The sequence below is a fragment of the Podarcis filfolensis genome (genome assembly GCF_964270895.1).
Source record: "Podarcis filfolensis genome assembly, chromosome: 3".
In the NCBI taxonomy this organism is placed as follows: domain Eukaryota; kingdom Metazoa; phylum Chordata; class Lepidosauria; order Squamata; family Lacertidae; genus Podarcis; species Podarcis filfolensis.
In genome coordinates, this window is record NC_139606.1 from 34,659,774 (window position 1) to 34,676,505 (window position 16,732).

The following is a 16,732-nucleotide window of genomic DNA, read 5'->3' on the forward strand; positions in this document are numbered from 1 at the left end:
TTTGAGCATTGTGTAGCCTGCCCATGCTGGAAAACTGTGTCTTGGCTATTTCCATGCTGGTGTAGCATCGCTTCTAAGTAGGCTTCTAGAACTCCATGGTAACAAGGGAGGAGTCCATACCATAGCTCCTTGCCTTCTTCCCATGCCAACCTCTGCTCTCTTGCAGACTTGATCAATGCAGTGGCCATTGGCCATAGCTTCCATATTATGAGTACTAATGATTTTAGCCTGTTCACATCAGTTTTGGTGTGTGACAACGTTCAATTTAAAGGTGGTATAGCTACATTTGGACAATGGAGTTGATCTGTTCTCCACCTGGGCTTTTGAAACCTATTCTGTCTGGCCAGCTGTATTTCAAAGAAGGGACAGTTAGGTTTTCAAGCTACAGGTTAGGTTAATATTTTCTTCCTGATGGTGACCAGGAAACTCAACAGCTCCTGTGAACACTGAGCTGTTGTGGGCCAATTCTCCTATTCAAATACTCAAATATTTGACTTCACAAATTTCTATTTATTTTACTATGCATGTTAATCCATAGGAATCCTTACAATGCACAGGCCATGTGCTGCCTATTGCATGACAGTTCTTTTGTTGATGTACATCTGAATTATCACAAGCTATCAGGCATTTGTTTTTTCCACATCTAGAGATTCTCAGAAGGAGCATTTCATGTTGCCCTTTTGCTCAGCAGGAAGGCGACGCTGGCAGTAGAGACAATATAATGATTTGGGCTACAGTTGTGAAGGGCTGTTATACTATAATGGGTCACATCCTCTGCTTTCCTAACATAAGGCGAGGGGGGGGTGTTGCTGTCAGGCTTTGCTAGCTATAGTTTGTTTTGACATCTTTGTGTTACCAAATGTGCTGGCTGTCAGAATCTTCTATATCCCAAATCTGCTGGCCCAATTAGTTGTAAAAACAGGAGCCTCTTGTCAGAAATGCTGCCTCTCCCTTCTCTGCATACTGCAGCCCAAAAGGTTTTTGAACTCTATAATTAGAGCAGGGAATGCAAGGCATTGTGGTCCCACTTAAATACAGATGTTCAGTGCTACAAGTGGTGGGGTAACTGCAAATATGATGGGCACAGCAGCTCCTGAATATAGGAGTTCTAAGCATGATCTCATAAAGTGTGTGTGTGTGTGTGTGTGTGCGCATGCGCATGGATCTCTCTGGGATAGTATTGCATGTTTTGAGTGGTGTTGGTGCTTCACAATCCTATGCATATTTTCAGAAGCAAGTCCACTGTGTGCAATTGAGCTTACTCCCTAGTCCTGACCTTCAGTTGTATTCCTACAGTTACCTGAGAGTAAGGCCCATTGACTACATCAGAATTTACTTCTGAGCAGACATGCATGGAATTGAATTGATTTTTGTGTGTGTGAGTAGATAATTGTTAGGAGGCATTTTTGATGTGTTGCTGGATTTGTAGGTTTAAAAGAAGCAAATCCTAGTATGCTTTTATTTACTGCATATGCAGTCCACTTCCTCCAAGGATCTTAGGACAGCTCATGGGCTTATTCCATTGTATCCCATTGTTCTCCCACAGAAGTCTTATAAGGTGTATTAGTGGTTCTTGGCCAGCCATCTTAAGACCTCGGATTTCTTTTTCCTTCCCCTTCCCATCAAAACAGGAGGGGTATGTCACAAAATCAAGGGGTGTGGAGTATTCCCTAACCATTAAAGGGAGACTACTAAGCATTAAAATGGGCACAGGATTTCACAGGACAACTAAAGGATTCCTTGCTATTTGTTTAAAGCAAATAATATTTCCTTCCCTTCCCACCTCCAAATCAAGTGTGATGTGATAAAAGAATTCAGTTCTGACAGAGTGCTTCCATGACCTTTTATACTCTTCAAGTCCTTAAACCCCTCACACAAATTTATGTGTTGTCTCCCATCTTCAGCAAGTCACAGGGATGTGAGATAGCAACATTATAGTGGGGAAATGCAAGTCTGATTTTTCAAGTAGGCAATGCTTTTATCTTTTTCCTCCACTTGATAAAAGAAAGCTCTTTCTTCTTCTTTTTGCCAGTATGAAGTATGTTCCGTTCCATGGCATGCAACTGACAGATTGCCATTTTAAATAATGGCTGGGGTTCAGTCCACCTAATAACAACCTTGTGCCCTGAGGCAAGATAATCTGAGATACAGAGTATCCCTGGCAAAGACCTGTCCATCATTTTCTCGGGAACCTCTGTGTAGCCCCTGCCCTTGAAATCTTTTCCCGCTGTTAAATTGGGAGTAAGGGCTTAATTAAGAAATAGGTATAGTGCATAAGACTGAGTGGAAATGAACTGACTTGCTTTCATATATACTGAAAGCTTTGCACATCTTAAACATTCCTTTTATTGTCTCTCTCCAATTTGCTTCCCTTGTGCACACTCCCATTGGACTTAGAGCTTGACTAAGCACTTAGGTCCCATCCATACTATGCATTTAAGGTAGTGTTATACCGCTCTGAACAATCATGGGCCCCCTCAAAGAATCCTGGGAAATGCAGCTTTTTAAAGGAATTGACAGGTGTTGGGAGACCCCTATCCCTTCCCCCCAAGCTACAGTTCCCAGCGTTTCCTGGGACGAGGCATTGATTTTTAAAGCACTCTGTTCATAACTCTATGAAGGTCAGCCAAGTTCTTTGGTCACCTGAGGCCCTCCCATAAGTTGTTGGGACTACAACTCCCATCATCCCTGACCATTGGCCATGCTGCCTAGGGTTTGATGGGAACAGGACTCCAACAACCCTTGGAGGGCCACAGGTTTCTCATCTGTTGCATAAATTAATTATGCATTATGTGAAGTAGTGCTTTTATTCTGACCATCATGGATATATAGTCAACCAAAACCATTGGGGTTTTCAATCAGACAATCCCCTAACTGCATTCTGGAGTGGTTCCAGCAAGGCTGTGTGTCACAGTATTCTGAAATGTGTAGTTTTCCATTTGGGATTGCAGAGAAATGATGGGCACCTCACCATTCAGAGATGCTTATCCACCACCACTGATCTTGTCATTGAGGAACTCCTGATGAGCTACCAAGACACCCCAGAATTCTTCAGAACATATTTGAAAATAACTTCTTTATCATTAACCTTAGTTTTCTGCTTTAGCATTCTGTAATACAAGGATAACATTTGCCGATAAGTCCATGTGAAGCAGCTATATTTAAATAGAGTTTGTGTGGGGATGTTATATATTTGCTTTAACATCATGGAACTAAGGTAAAGCATAAATGTTCAGCTCTGCTTTGATCAATGTGGGTTTTCTCTCATAAAAATGATCCTGCTACGTCCTTCTTATATTCTTTCCACCAGAGTTCAGCGAGGGCAGGCTGAAGATTAAAATCTCTTTCTGTGCAGAAGGCTTGCAATACTTCTGATTTTTGAAGTGATTAGAATTTCATTTCTCACTGTAATCTCCCCACCCCCCTTTTCCTTTCTTTCTTTTTTATTAGAGCCACTCGCCCTATACATAACAACTATGGATGGGGAGAAAATGGATCAGGAGAAGGAGACATTCATTAGAAAGTAAGTGTGTGGGGATTAGAAAAGTCTGTCTGACTCACAAAGTAGAAATGGCATTTAGTATCCTAGTCCCCTTCTAGACAAAATAAGCAAATGCTGCCGTGAAGTTTAAAGCCTGCTGGTCACAAAATTGGAAATTGGTTTCCTGGGGCTCTCTGTAAACTCTTCATTACTTTACTCAATCATGCTTCATTAGAAAGTTAACAGACAGAATACCAGTGCACATTGGGATACGTTCAAGCGCCAGCCCTTCCGTCTCCTTGAACGTCACTTAAAACTTGAATGTCACAGCAGATTAGACATTGTGTCAAATTGCATCTTCTCGTCAGGCTGCGGCATGGGCAGCTTGCAGATCATAGCTACTTAACCTCTTGAAAATTGCCAGGTGCTTTTTAGCCTGTTTTGCAATGGGTAACAGGAGGGTTTAATTCAAAGTGATTCTGATGGAACTAACACACAATTTCCAAAGGCATCCGGAAGGAAAACAAGCTGATGAAAGGCACAAACTAAAGACATGCACATGATGTCTCACATGAGCTTTCAACTCTTATTTCCTGGAAAGAAAATAAAATAGTTAAAAACTGCTATGTGATTTTTTTCAACTTCATCCCAATTAATTTGAACTCTTAGCTGAATCTTACTCATCCAGATCCAGGTTCCAAGTTCTGTTTTTCATGCTGGCAGTATAGCAGTAGTTGTGGTTTACAATTTTTGTTATTGTTGTTGTTCTTCAGTGATACAGTTCTTTGAATCTTAATGTGCTTTTTTATAACAAGGAACCAGGCATTTTGTTGTCAATAGCTATTTTTTGACAGGAGCTACTGCTAAAGAACCAGTTTTAGACATACAGACTTAAACAAGCAATAGGTATTCAGTCATTCATCATCATCATCATTTATTGAATTTATATACCTCGCTATAACTGGAGGTCTCAGATTCTAACTAATCTGATATGATCTGCTGACTTACTGAAATAAGTGCTACATGCATTGCCTTTAAATTGAACCAGTAATGAGTCATCATGTAGAAGTGGCAATTGTATCTATGTAACCTCAAGTGTGATTTATAAATCGATAGTTGAACATCCTTTGTAGTTGGTACAATAGATTGTTTCTGTTAATTTTACATCTTTTCAGTAGGGTTGGCTCTACCATTTGGCAGAGCATGGTGGCTGCTTCAGGTAGCAGATCTTTGGTGTCATGGACTAAATAGCACATTCTTCGTTATTTATTTTTATATTGTATTTTTACTGCCAGAGAGGGGGGAAAGTGCTTTTGTCACCAAAGAACATTCCTGATCTTGGGTCCTATGTATCATGACTGCTAGGAAAGCACCAACTGAGGGATGCTGTTGTATTTCTGCTGTTATACGTAATGCAGCAAAATATACTGGGCCAGCCCTACTTCTCTGGGTGTCTGTAAACCTTCTTAAATAATAGGAGGTGCAGGGTAGAAATGTTTGAAATAACAAACAAACAAACAAACAAACAAACAAGCAGACCCCACAACTCTATATTTACAAGGAGAAAATTGCATGCAGTGATTACTTCTTCTCTTTAAAAAAATCATGCAAACCTGTCTATTTCACCTTTAGCTGGAGCAATTCATTCTTAGAGCAATTGGTCCTTCTTCCCTTCCTCCCTAGGTTTACCCGAGCTTGTAACCATGCTGCATTTTTATTGCCAGAAGTGAAAATTTTTCGTTTTGCTGTTAATAATTGTAACTTGATTTCAATTAAGTTTGATAAAACACACTTGTCACCTTCCTGTCCAGAAGAGTGATTTCTTTCATTCTTCCAGGATAGGGCTACAGTTTGTGCCACGTCTTATTTTTGTTGCTGTTACTAATGTTATCAAAATGTATACTCCCAGTCATATTTGGTGAGGGCTTCCAAAGAATTACAGCCCAATTGTAAACTGATGGGCTTGATAAATCAACTTGTCCCAAAGACTTGTCACAGAAAAACAGCCTCTCCTGGAGTATACCATTTTCAGTGCAAAGACATGAGGCAAACCTAGATTTTCACCTTTTGTGGTATTTTCACAAGTCCGCTTACCTTTGATGGTTAGGTGGCATTGTAGCCTGGCCACGACCTTGTCTGCCATCCGGGGACGTCAACTGGTGGGGATTGTGGCTTGCCTGCGGATTGACCAATTGTAGGCAGGATCAGCCACAGGACGTCCCCAGGGGGTGGGCAAAACTGCCCAATAGCCATTGCTTGGGTCTACTCCCGGGGGATAAATCAAGGCCTGTCCAGGCCCCCTTCCGAGTTTGTTGCTGGATCTCTGTGGATCAAGCTCCTCACCACCACCACCAAATCTGTAAATAAAACTGTAAGATGAGATTTCACAACAAGTGCCAACATACAGTTTTTATGTTGTTATGAGGTGCATGATGAGCTTGAATTTTGCATTGAAGTGATTATCTCTTTGATTCCAATTTTCAGTAAGCCTGTGATAAGGCAAGTGAGTTTGTGCTAAAATGCCAAGCACTATAGGGCATGTTTCACATCTTAGCTGAAGGGTTATTGTGATACTAAATAGAACTTCTGCTGCCTCAGTACAGCCAACTGAGTTCCTGGCCTCCCCTTGGGAAATTCTGGGGTTGCAAAGCATATGCACCTCATTCATGGTCAGATTAACTTCAGTTGTGCTGTGTGTGCTACCTCACTGGTTTTACTTGTGATAAAAGCTCCTTTTCAGACCTTCAAAACCAGGTAAGGTCAGCATGTGGAAATGCTAACTGTTCTCCAACGGCATCCTATGTTCAGATGCTAAGAGGGACATCAGTAAACCTGGGTTGTTGTTTTTTAAAGAAGTCATCACTTTTCAATTGTATACAATTCTGAGGCAGTATGCAGTTTGAAAGGGAGAAAATAAATGCAAACAAGGCTGCTGTCTTCTATACACTCACCTGAAAGTAAGTCTCATGGAATGTCTGAGTAAGATATGGGTTGGATTGCATTGTAAGATGCATTAAAATGCAGCTTAAAATGCAATCAGCAAATAGAATCATGGGTGGTCATTCTAGACATAATGCTGTCAGTCTGTATGTGTGTGCACATTTACAAAAGGGGCATGTCGGTAAGAGGTCTGAAAACTTTCCCCATGTCTAGGGTCACTTCTGGCATTGGAATGTGACTCAGGGGAAAGTGAAACTGGAAGATTTATTGCTTGTTTTATGTTAGCTTATATTGAATATTTTTGACCCGTGGTTTTTGAGATGTTGTTTTATAAGTGTGATTTTAAATGGTTTGATGTTTTAAACGTATCTTATTTTTGTTGCAAGAGCTATGCCCTAAAAGGTGACCTATAAATATTCAAATGAATAAATAAATAATAAGTTATGGGTGAGGGAGGGTCTAGCACCCCTCTCCCCCTCTCCCACATTTCTCTTAAGGCGAAACCCTCCAATGCCACCAGTTTATATGTGACTGGGGAAGTTCCTCATTTAAAAAGATGCACTTGCCACTATCACATGCGTTTTGACCCTATCTGAGTAAGCATATCCAAACAGCATCCAACAATTGCTTTTTCGTTCAGCTGCAACAACAACAAAAAAGGTGATGGCTTTTTATTTTGATATATTTTTGGAGGTTAAAAGAATGAACTGGGGAGGATAACTTCACATATATTATTTTCATAGTGATGTGTGGGAATCATTTGGCTTAAGCCTCACCAAAACACTGAAAGCCTACCCAACTACACTATGAAATTATAGTAGCTATTACTCATAAGCTACATTTATTGCATTTTGAATGGAGAATTAGCTGCATGGCTCCAATGGTGATTAATGATTTTTATGCAGCTAAACCCCATCCAATGTACTGAAAATGCTCTTTCTGAGGGAGTTTGGGAGTTATAAATGTGCACGTGCTAATCAAATATTAAAGGTAGATTTGCTGACTATTGCCAAGTATTGTGAAGGTATGTTGAAACAGATTTTGTAGCCCAAAACATTGTATACAGTCTGCTAGTACAGTTTTGATATATTACTGTATAAAACAGAATGATTTGTTTAAAATTCTGGTTCTGGTTTAATTAAGAAGAAAAAAAAAAGACACCCACTAGGCTGTCACCATGAACATAACTTAGCATATCACATTAGATATAGTTCCAATCTATTTAGCGTATCTAAAATACTACTTGGAAGAAAAGTCAGGGCTATTTCTGATTATTTTAGAGGGACAAAGACAGCAATTATATTTTACAGAACTCTGAAAATGTCATGGTTGGTTCAATATCATACCAGGCTTTCTAGCTTGTAATATTAGCAATGGCTCATTTTCTGTAATGAGAGACTCTGCGATTAATGAAAGTGTAAAACCATATCTTAATAGATATTAGTTCCACTGCAAGATGTAATATTACTTTTCCTATAGAATTTAATGGGCTTGTGTCGAAGGTGGAGAATGATAGACGAAACATGGCCTGTTTTTCACATGAGCAGGAAACAGGGAACTGCTCTAATCCACAACAGAAAAAAGAGGCAAATATCCAAAAGACGCTGTAGAATATTAGTTTTATTTTATGAAATAGTTCAATACATTTCATGTTGTACAGTTACTTTTCAAGGGAACTTTTTCTCAGTTCTTTCAATAAATTGTAGGAATTTATTTTCACCAACTTTATGATTTTCTAAGAATTGTGCATTAGAAGTACCATATGCATACAATGGCTGTGTGAGTGAAATGCCACTGTGGGTACTAAATATCAGGGCCTGCCAACTCCCACAACTGAAGTCAGGCATATTCAGAGGACCCACCATGAACCCAGGACCAGGGGCAAGACAGGGCACCTAAAAACGATCCCTTAAATCATATCCCAGGACAACAACACAAGCTGAAGAACCAGATAACCTACAAGCACCATGGGATCATCATCGGGAATAGAGATGCAAGTGAGCACAAAGCAAAGTTTGGTCCTGAAAGCACTCACTTGGCAACATGAAGCAACTTGTGTTGGAGTCAGGATCAGAGCCGCACTAGCATTTCAGGGAGAGTGGGGCAGCCAGGCCAAGTTCTTAAACCCTCAGTTGCTGCTTAGAAGCTGCTGAAGCAAAAGCTTCTGCAGGCATCTCCCAGTTTAGTGCTGATTCTGCCCTGCAGCACACCGTCTGACTGCTGGTGGTATTGGACAGCTTCTCTATCCAGCTCAAAAGGCTCACCCAGAGTAGCCCTGTTCAGGTCTTATGCCCGAACAGGAATGCAGACATGAGTAGGGAGCACGCGGATGTACATAGCACCCCGCAATCCCAACGTATCTAGCCCTACATATTCCACTTCTACCTCCCCATGTTGAACAGAAACGTCTGAACAGTGTGTTATTAGACATTTTAATTTTGAGCAAGCTTTTAATAAGCTTTTAACTGAACATGCTTAGAAGCCCACTCCCAACACAGGAAGGTTGGGAGTGTGCAGGGGATGTTGAGGGCAGGGCCAGCATATGTGGTGGCTCCCATGCCACCTTTTCTAGAGGAGGGAAGGACCATAGCTCAGTGGTTCAGCATCTGCTCTGCATGGAGATGGTCTCAGGTTCAATCCTTGCCATCTCCTGGTAGGACTGGGAGGAACCCCGGTCTGAAGTTCTAGAGAACCTCTGCAGGTCAGGCAATATTGAGCCAGATGGAACAATGGACTGAGTGTAAGGGAGCTTCCTATGTTCCTTTCAGGAATATCACCTGAACAAAGTGTGTGGGGGGGTCTAATGCAACTATGTATCTGAAGGTGGGGAGGGGGCATGGTGCGAAGTGTGTCTCAGGAAAAAAACTGTTGGGTAAAACAGTCCAAGATGATGGGGGAAAGTTACTTGCTAGCTAAAATGAATCAATTTCCTCCAAGGAGGCAAGTACAAGATTTAATCTTCACACGAAGATCTGACCTACTGTTTTGGTAATACAGTAAAATAACGAGGAGGAATTAGGCTTGATTGAAATATGCTTCCTTGCATGCATTAAAGCGAGGTCTATTTTTTGTAATGTTAGGCATACTGTGGCATATAAAGAAAAATATGCTTAATGTTTTGACCTCCTGTAATCTTGGCTGAGGTTCTGTACTTCAGCTAATGCCAGCACAGATTAATCAGTGCTAATACAAATGTTCTTGGCTGCAGATGAGAAGTTGGGCTGATGAGTGATTACTTTAACCGCCTGCACTATAGAGATGGTGTGCAATTTATTTCTGTGGGAAACACTCATTCTGCGAAGCTCAAAGACATTAAAGCCGACATCAGAAAAAAAGAAAGGTTTTAACATTGATATTTGGAGAGCAATGATTGTTTAACCCCAGAACTCTGTACCCTTTTCATCATGGCACCTGTTTCAACCTGATCTCATAATTCTGAATAGCTTGCATTTAAACATCAGGGTATCAAGAAGTAATTTTTAACCTTTGTATATCAGAGAAACTGGAGCAGGGTGGGTCATTGCGAAAATGATAGGATGTCATTTTGAGCATTCGCACAGTCAGCCCTGTTCTGCTTCTCCTCCTTCCTCCTTTTCCCAACTTGGGGAATGCTCGAGATGCGCCAACTCATCACTGCTGGCAGGAGAGAGATGGCCCCTTTTATTGGGGTTTGAGGAGTCGAACTACATAGATCTCAGCTGAAGGCTTTGCTGGACTTATTTTCATTTACCTGTCTGCTTGAGAATGACGGCGGCTTTATCTGACATTGGTGGGAGAGACTCCCACAACCCAGTATTGATTAATGGTCCTGTTGGGCTGCCACAGGACCCAGCTGAGGCTTGTTGAGGCTAATATTGCTAAGTTGTAACCTGGGGTTTTGTGTTTTTGGATTCTTGGGTGCAGATATGTGTCTGGGATGGGATCAGTTGGTGAGAACGTTGTTGTTTAGTTCATGACCCCATGGACCAGAGCACGCCAGGCACTCCTGTCTTCCACTGCCTCCTGCAGTTTGGTCAAACTCATGCTGGTAGCTTTGCCAGCGTCATAACTTTTATATGCCTGTTGTCTTTGTCCATGGAGTTTTCTTGGCAGGGATACTGGAGTGGCTTGCTGGTTCCTGCTCCAGGTGGATCACGTTCGGTCAAAACTCTCTAGTATGACCTGTCCATCTTGGGTGGCCCTGCACGGCATAGCTCATAGCTTCTCTAAGTTATTCAAGCCCCTTCGCCACGGCAAGGCAGTGATCCATGAAGGGGGGTGAGAACATTATGGGTCCCTGTTGTAATGATCCTGGGCTGGGGGGGGGTGTATGGTGTGAGAACAGGGGAAAACCGCATAACACATGACACAGACAGTTGGTGGCAGTGCCACATGCCAGCTCCTCTAGCCAGATGTAGTGTGCATTTCAGACAATGACACTGTTTCATTTCTCATTTTGTTTCATAAAATTTGAATTAGTTAGGTTAGCCTTTAAGTGTAAGGGGAATTTAATATCCCACACTCTCTGCTCCTTTGATTGAACAATTGCAGATTTTAGTCTTTGTCATAGGGCTGTTTTTCACATTATGATTCATATATCTATATGGCAGTGTAGGGAAGCTGTTAAAATACATGCAGCTAGATGCACACTCTGCATCCCAGCTGAACATCAGACAAGTGGCATTCCTCCCCCCCCAATGGCAAGTAGCCCAACATGGTGTGGTTTGTTATCTATTTTTTGAGTCATTCAGCATGATGCAGCAGTTTCACCCTCAAACCTTAGTGTTAAAGTAGACTCATTGCACAAGATTTGAAGATGAGAAGTAGACTCATTGCACAAGATTGTCAGGATGGCCAACAATTTAACAAGCTGTATTATTTATATTTATCAAATTCAATACAATTTGTTTATCTCCCTTGTGCCCAAGAGAGGGTTTGGTCTTCTTGCTCCAAAACACACACATAAATGCATAAATAATGCATAAATAAAAAAATTAGTCCATAGCTTGCCTGTCTTCATAAACTCTTCCAGACAGAGCCTCCTTGAAGTCTTTACACTCCCATGTTCTCAGTCAACAAAGCAATGGCAAGACAACAAGCCAACCCCCAACTCCCACACTCTGTTCTAAGACGCACACACACACACACACACACACACACACACACACACTTAAAGGCAGTAAACATGGCAATGATCCAGCATTTCTGTGACCTTGATTGGAGTTATTGCAGCTGTTACATTACATATGTTTTCTTTTCCCCAGTGCAACTGTAAAATGCATTTTCTAACGAACACAGTACAGATACTAACATGGTTTTCATAAGTAACAGGGGATGTGTTTATTTATTTTGGTGGTGGTGGGAATACTAACAAACACAGCCCTGAAGTTACAGTGTGAAAAGTAGGGGTAACTTAAGGATTGAGGGACAAGGGGCAGAAAAGGACGGAGGGGAGGAAAATGTGTCTACATTAGTGATGGGGAATCTTTTTACTGTTAAGGGCAGCATACCTGTCAGAGACTGCCTCTAGGTCCCGGCTCACAAAGGACCAACGCTAGCCGGTAGAACGGAATAAAGTCTTTATTGAAGTATAATTTCCATTTCCACATCTTAGCGTGCGTCTCTACGTCTATTCCCTAGATCGGCGAAGTCCCATCTGAATCTCCGCCTCCTGTACACCAGTTCAAGACCCTAGCCTTGCTCCACCTTTTGCGTCTCTCCTTTCGCCTCTGGGTCCTACCACCCCCCGGGGTTCCTTCCTTCCTGGATGCCTCGGATGCGGACCCTTCGGATTCCTCCCCCTCCCTTCGGCGGGCTTTAGGACCTGGCTCCCTTTCCGGGCTGCTCATTGCGCCTCCCTCTGGTACATTTGAACTTGGCGCGCGCGCGCTGTCTCCGACCCTCCTCTCTACCGTTTCCTCGCTCTCTGACGCAGGCGTGGCTGCTGCCGGAGAGCTGCCTGTCGCTGGTGCCTGGAACTCCTCCCCCCTGCTGCTCTCTGGTGGAGTAGCTGGTCCGGATTTCCAGCTGCTGCTCTCTGAATCCCCTCTGGTCCCTTCTTCCTGGGGTGCCCCTCTTGGTAACCCCCCAGCTCTGCCCACGGGAGCCCCTTTCTGTGAATCCTCCGATTCGCTGGACAGACTTAGAGATCTCGGACGGCTATCATCGCTAACCTCTCCTTCCGATTCCTCGCCATCCGTTCCCTCTGCTCCTGAACCCCTGACATCCATCCCCCCCTCGAAGCCCCCCCTTCCCCCCTCCCCTCCTTCCGGTGTGGGTTCTGGGTGCTCCGTCGTGGCAAGGGTGAGTGCCGGATACAGTTCTTCCCTCGTGTCGTACATCACATCGGGCAGGTCTGGCTCGTCCTCCGTGCGCTCGTCGACGTCGATCTCCTCTGCTTCCATCTCCCTGCCTTCGTGTTCAAATCCCACGTCCTCCCCCAACACGTCCATGTCCATCTCTCCCCCGTCCCCCTCTGAGGGTGATGCCTGCCAGGGACCCCCCAACCACTTCCTGCGCCACTGCTCCTCTGGTTGATTATCCCACCAATAGGAGCGGTCTGAGGCAGAACCCGAGGGTGAACCTTCCGGAGAGCGTATGTGTGGTGCCGTCTCCTCGTCCGAGTCGAACCCCTGGAACGTGCTGCCTGAAAGTGTGGGTGTGAAGAGCCAGTCATCGAAATACTCGGCTGGCATGGGCCTGTGTGGGAAAATGGCATGGAACTCTTCCTTGAGAAGAGGCTCGTCCAAGGCATAGCCCGGCACCCAACTGTTGGCGCTGGCCGGGGTATCCTCTCTGGCAAGAAGGTATTCTACTCCCTCTTCCCCCCATCTCGAGTCTAAAATCTCTGTGACTTCGTTGATGCGCTCCCCTCTTGGCGACCCCCTTTCCCTGGGTCCTTCTCTGGGCGGATCTAGTGCTGTGCCTGGCTCGTGAAATCTATGCGGTGCTTTGTAGGGCGTGAGCACTGATCTATGGAAGACCGGATGCATTCTGGAACCCTCCGGAAGCGCTAACCGGAAAGCCACTGGATTGACCTGTGCCTGGACTTGGTAAGGCCCTAGCTGCTTATGCCCTAGCTTCTTCTTGGCCAACGATCTGGTCGGCACTGCTTGCGCTGCTAACCAAACCCAGTCTCCCACCTGTATGTCTTCCCCTACTCTCCTGTGTCTGTCAGCCTGCAGTTTGTATGCGTGCTTTGCCAGTTCCAACTGCCTCCTAAGCTGTTCGTGGACTTCCTGCAACTCTGACGCTAATTCTTCCGCTGCCTGCGGCTCCCCCTCCCCCACTCTCTCTAAACCTGGGAAGGTTCTGGGATGCCTCCCGTTGTTGGCGAAGAACGGCGTCACCCCCGTCGACACGTGCTTCGTATTGTTGTAAGCGAACTCTGCGAGGGGCAGGTAGTCCACCCACGTGTTAGGCTGCTGATTGGCGTAGCATCTCAGGTACTGCTGCATGATGGCGTTGACCCTCTCCGCTTGTCCGTTGGTCTGCGGGTGTCTCGCCGACGCTAGATTGATCTTGACGTTCAGGATGCCCATCAACTTTTGCCAGAAGTTCGAGATGAACTGCCGCCCCCGGTCGGATAGAATAGATCGTGGCAGACCGTGGACCTTAAACACGTGGTCTATGAACAGTTTGGCGGTCTGTTCTGCCGTGGCCACCTTCGCACACGGAATGAAGTGTGCCATCTTGGTAAACATGTCCACCACCACAAGCACTGCCGTCTTTCCCCTCGAACCGGGCAGATCCGTGACAAAGTCCAGGGCCACCCGTTCCCACGGCTCAGACGGCGTCTGCAACGGTTCCAGCAATCCCGCCGGCGGTTTGTGCACTGACTTGGCCCTTTGGCAGGTGTCGCATCTCGAGACGTAATCCGCTACTTCCCCCCGCATCTTGGGCCACCAAAAGTCTCTGGTCACTAGTTCTACAGTCTTTTCTCTGCCAAAGTGCCCGGCAGTGGGGGCGTCGTGTAGCTGCTGCAGCACCCTCGCGCGGAGGTCATTCCCCGGCACGTAGAGTGCTCCCTTGCGGATGAGCAAACCGTCTCTGATCTGGAACTCGTCGTCCCTCACCGTGCCCTTGTGCACCTCCTCCATCTTGGCTAGCGCGAAGGGGTCCTCCCGCAACGCTCGACGTACGGCGTCCAGATCCACGGTCGCCGAGGCGCAAGCCCACGCTTCCGGTGCGAAAATGTGCTTGGCTGCCGACGGTGCCTCCTCCTCGAGGTATTGCGGCTTTCTGGACAAGGCATCCGCCATGATGTTGTTGTCACCCGGGATGTACTCTATCTTGAAGTCGAAGTCCGCGAAGAACTCTGCCCATCTAATGTGCCTCTGATTCAGGAACCTCGCCGTGCGCCAGTACTCTAGATTCTTGTGGTCCGTGCGGACCTGCACTGTGTGCCTGGCTCCGATAAGGAAGTGCCGCCACGCTTTGAACGCTGCATGGATGGCTAGCAACTCCCTGTCCCAGATGGTGTAATTCTGCTCCGACTTGCTGAGCTTCCTTGAGTAGAAGGCGCACGGCCTCCAGTCCCCCTGCTGGTCTTGTTGCAACAGTACAGCTCCCACGGCTCTGTCTGAGGCGTCCGTCTCCACCCTCATCGGTCTGCTGGGATTTACATGCAGCAGCTGCTCCTCGGAAGCGAAGAGACGCTTGAGTTTCTGAAAGGACTGCTCCGCCTCCTCCGTCCAGATAAACTTCTTCTTCTTGGAGCTGAGCGTGTCGGTGATGGCCGCCGTTTGCATAGCGAACCCCTTGATGAACTTGCGATAAAAGTTGGCAAAGCCGACAAACCGCTGGACTTCCTTCCTATTGCGCGGGCTTTTCCAGTCCAATACTGAGCGAACCTTGGCGCTGTCCATGGCGAGCCCCTTGTCGGACAGTTTATAGCCCAGGAAATCCACCTCCGTCACGTCGAACTGGCACTTCTCCAGCTTGGCGTACAGCCTGTGCTCCTTTAGTCTCCGCAGAACTTCCCTGACATCCCTCTCGTGCGCTTCTCGCGACTCAGAAAATATCAGGATGTCGTCCAGGAAGCATACGCATTTCTTGTAAAGGAGTCCCGCCAACACGTGATGCATAAAGGCTTGAAAACAGTGAGAGCCATTTTGTAATCCGAAGGGCATAACTCTGTATTCGTAGGTGCCCAGTGGTGTGAACATGGCCGTCTTCCACTCGTCGCCCTCCCGCACACGAATCAGGTTGTACGCGCCTCGCAGATCCAACTTGGTGAAAACGCGTCCTTTCCTTACCGTCGCGAGCAGGTCGTCTATTTCGGGCATGGGGAAGGACGAGGGCTTGGTTTTCGAGTTCAAAATTCGAAAGTCAACGACAAGCCTCTTCTGGGGCGTGTCTCGCTTCTTCACAAAGAATACTGGGCTGCCCCCTACAGCTTTCGACTCCCGAATGAACCCGCGCTTCAAATTGTGGTCTATGAACTCCCTAAGTTCCTGCAGTTCGTCCTCAGACATGGAATACAGTTTCCCTGTTGGCAGCGTTGCCCCCGGCAGGAGATCAATCTTGCAGTCATAGGGTCTGTGGGGGGGCAGTTTGTCCGCCTCCTTCTCGCAGAAGACCTCCAAAAACTCCTTGTACTTGTTGGGCACCGCTTGCACCATGCCTAGGTGTAGCTGCGGTGCATCCTCTCGCCCCTCTCCTTCCTGGCAGGTCTGGATGCAGTGCGCTGCGCAGTAGGAAGAGCAGAAGGTCAATTGCCGCTGGTACCACGCTAATGCCGGGCTGTGCCTATCCAGCCAACTCATGCCCAACACTATGGGCGTGTCCGACAATTGGGTGACGTTGAAGCTGATGACTTCTCGGTGATTCCCAATTTGCATCACCATAGGTGGTGTCTGCTGCACCACCTGCCCCCCTAGCAGTTCCCTGCCATCCACTGTGACCACGTTCAGGGGCAGTGTGGCTGGCAGTAGCGCTATGTTGTGTTGTTGAAGGAATTCCAGTGCGATAAAGTCCGCATTACTGCCAGAGTCAATCGTAATCGGCACTTCTAAAGTGAGACCACTGGGCAGCTGGAGCGATGCGGTGAGCTGCACCACTGGTTTGGGCGGGAGGGGATCCGTGGGCTTCAAAATCTCTGGGGACTTCTTCACTGACTCGCCTGGCTTGCCCCCAGTGCTTCCGTTTCCCTGCCGTGGTTCACTTTGCTGAGTTGCTCCCATTACTGTTATTGAAGCTGCAGTGTGCTTGTGGAGCCTCTGGGGACACTCTTTCGCCATGTGCTTCGAACTGTCACAGATGTAACACTTCCTGTTCCCTCTAGGCTGCTTTGTTTTGACTGCTCCCGGTGTTAAGGCTCTGGTGGCTGAT

The 16,732-nt window shown here is 45.9% G+C and overlaps 1 long non-coding RNA gene across 1 annotated transcript in view; it reads left to right on the top strand.

The window, feature by feature from the left end:
- The window catches only part of LOC310759816, a 264,296-nt gene that overhangs the window by 106,409 nt on the left and 141,155 nt on the right, over window positions 1-16,732 (top strand). Inside the window, exon 9 of the long non-coding RNA XR_014546521.1 lies at window positions 3,451-3,523. This is a non-coding gene — a long non-coding RNA (uncharacterized lncRNA). The remainder of the gene's footprint in view (window positions 1-3,450; window positions 3,524-16,732) is intronic.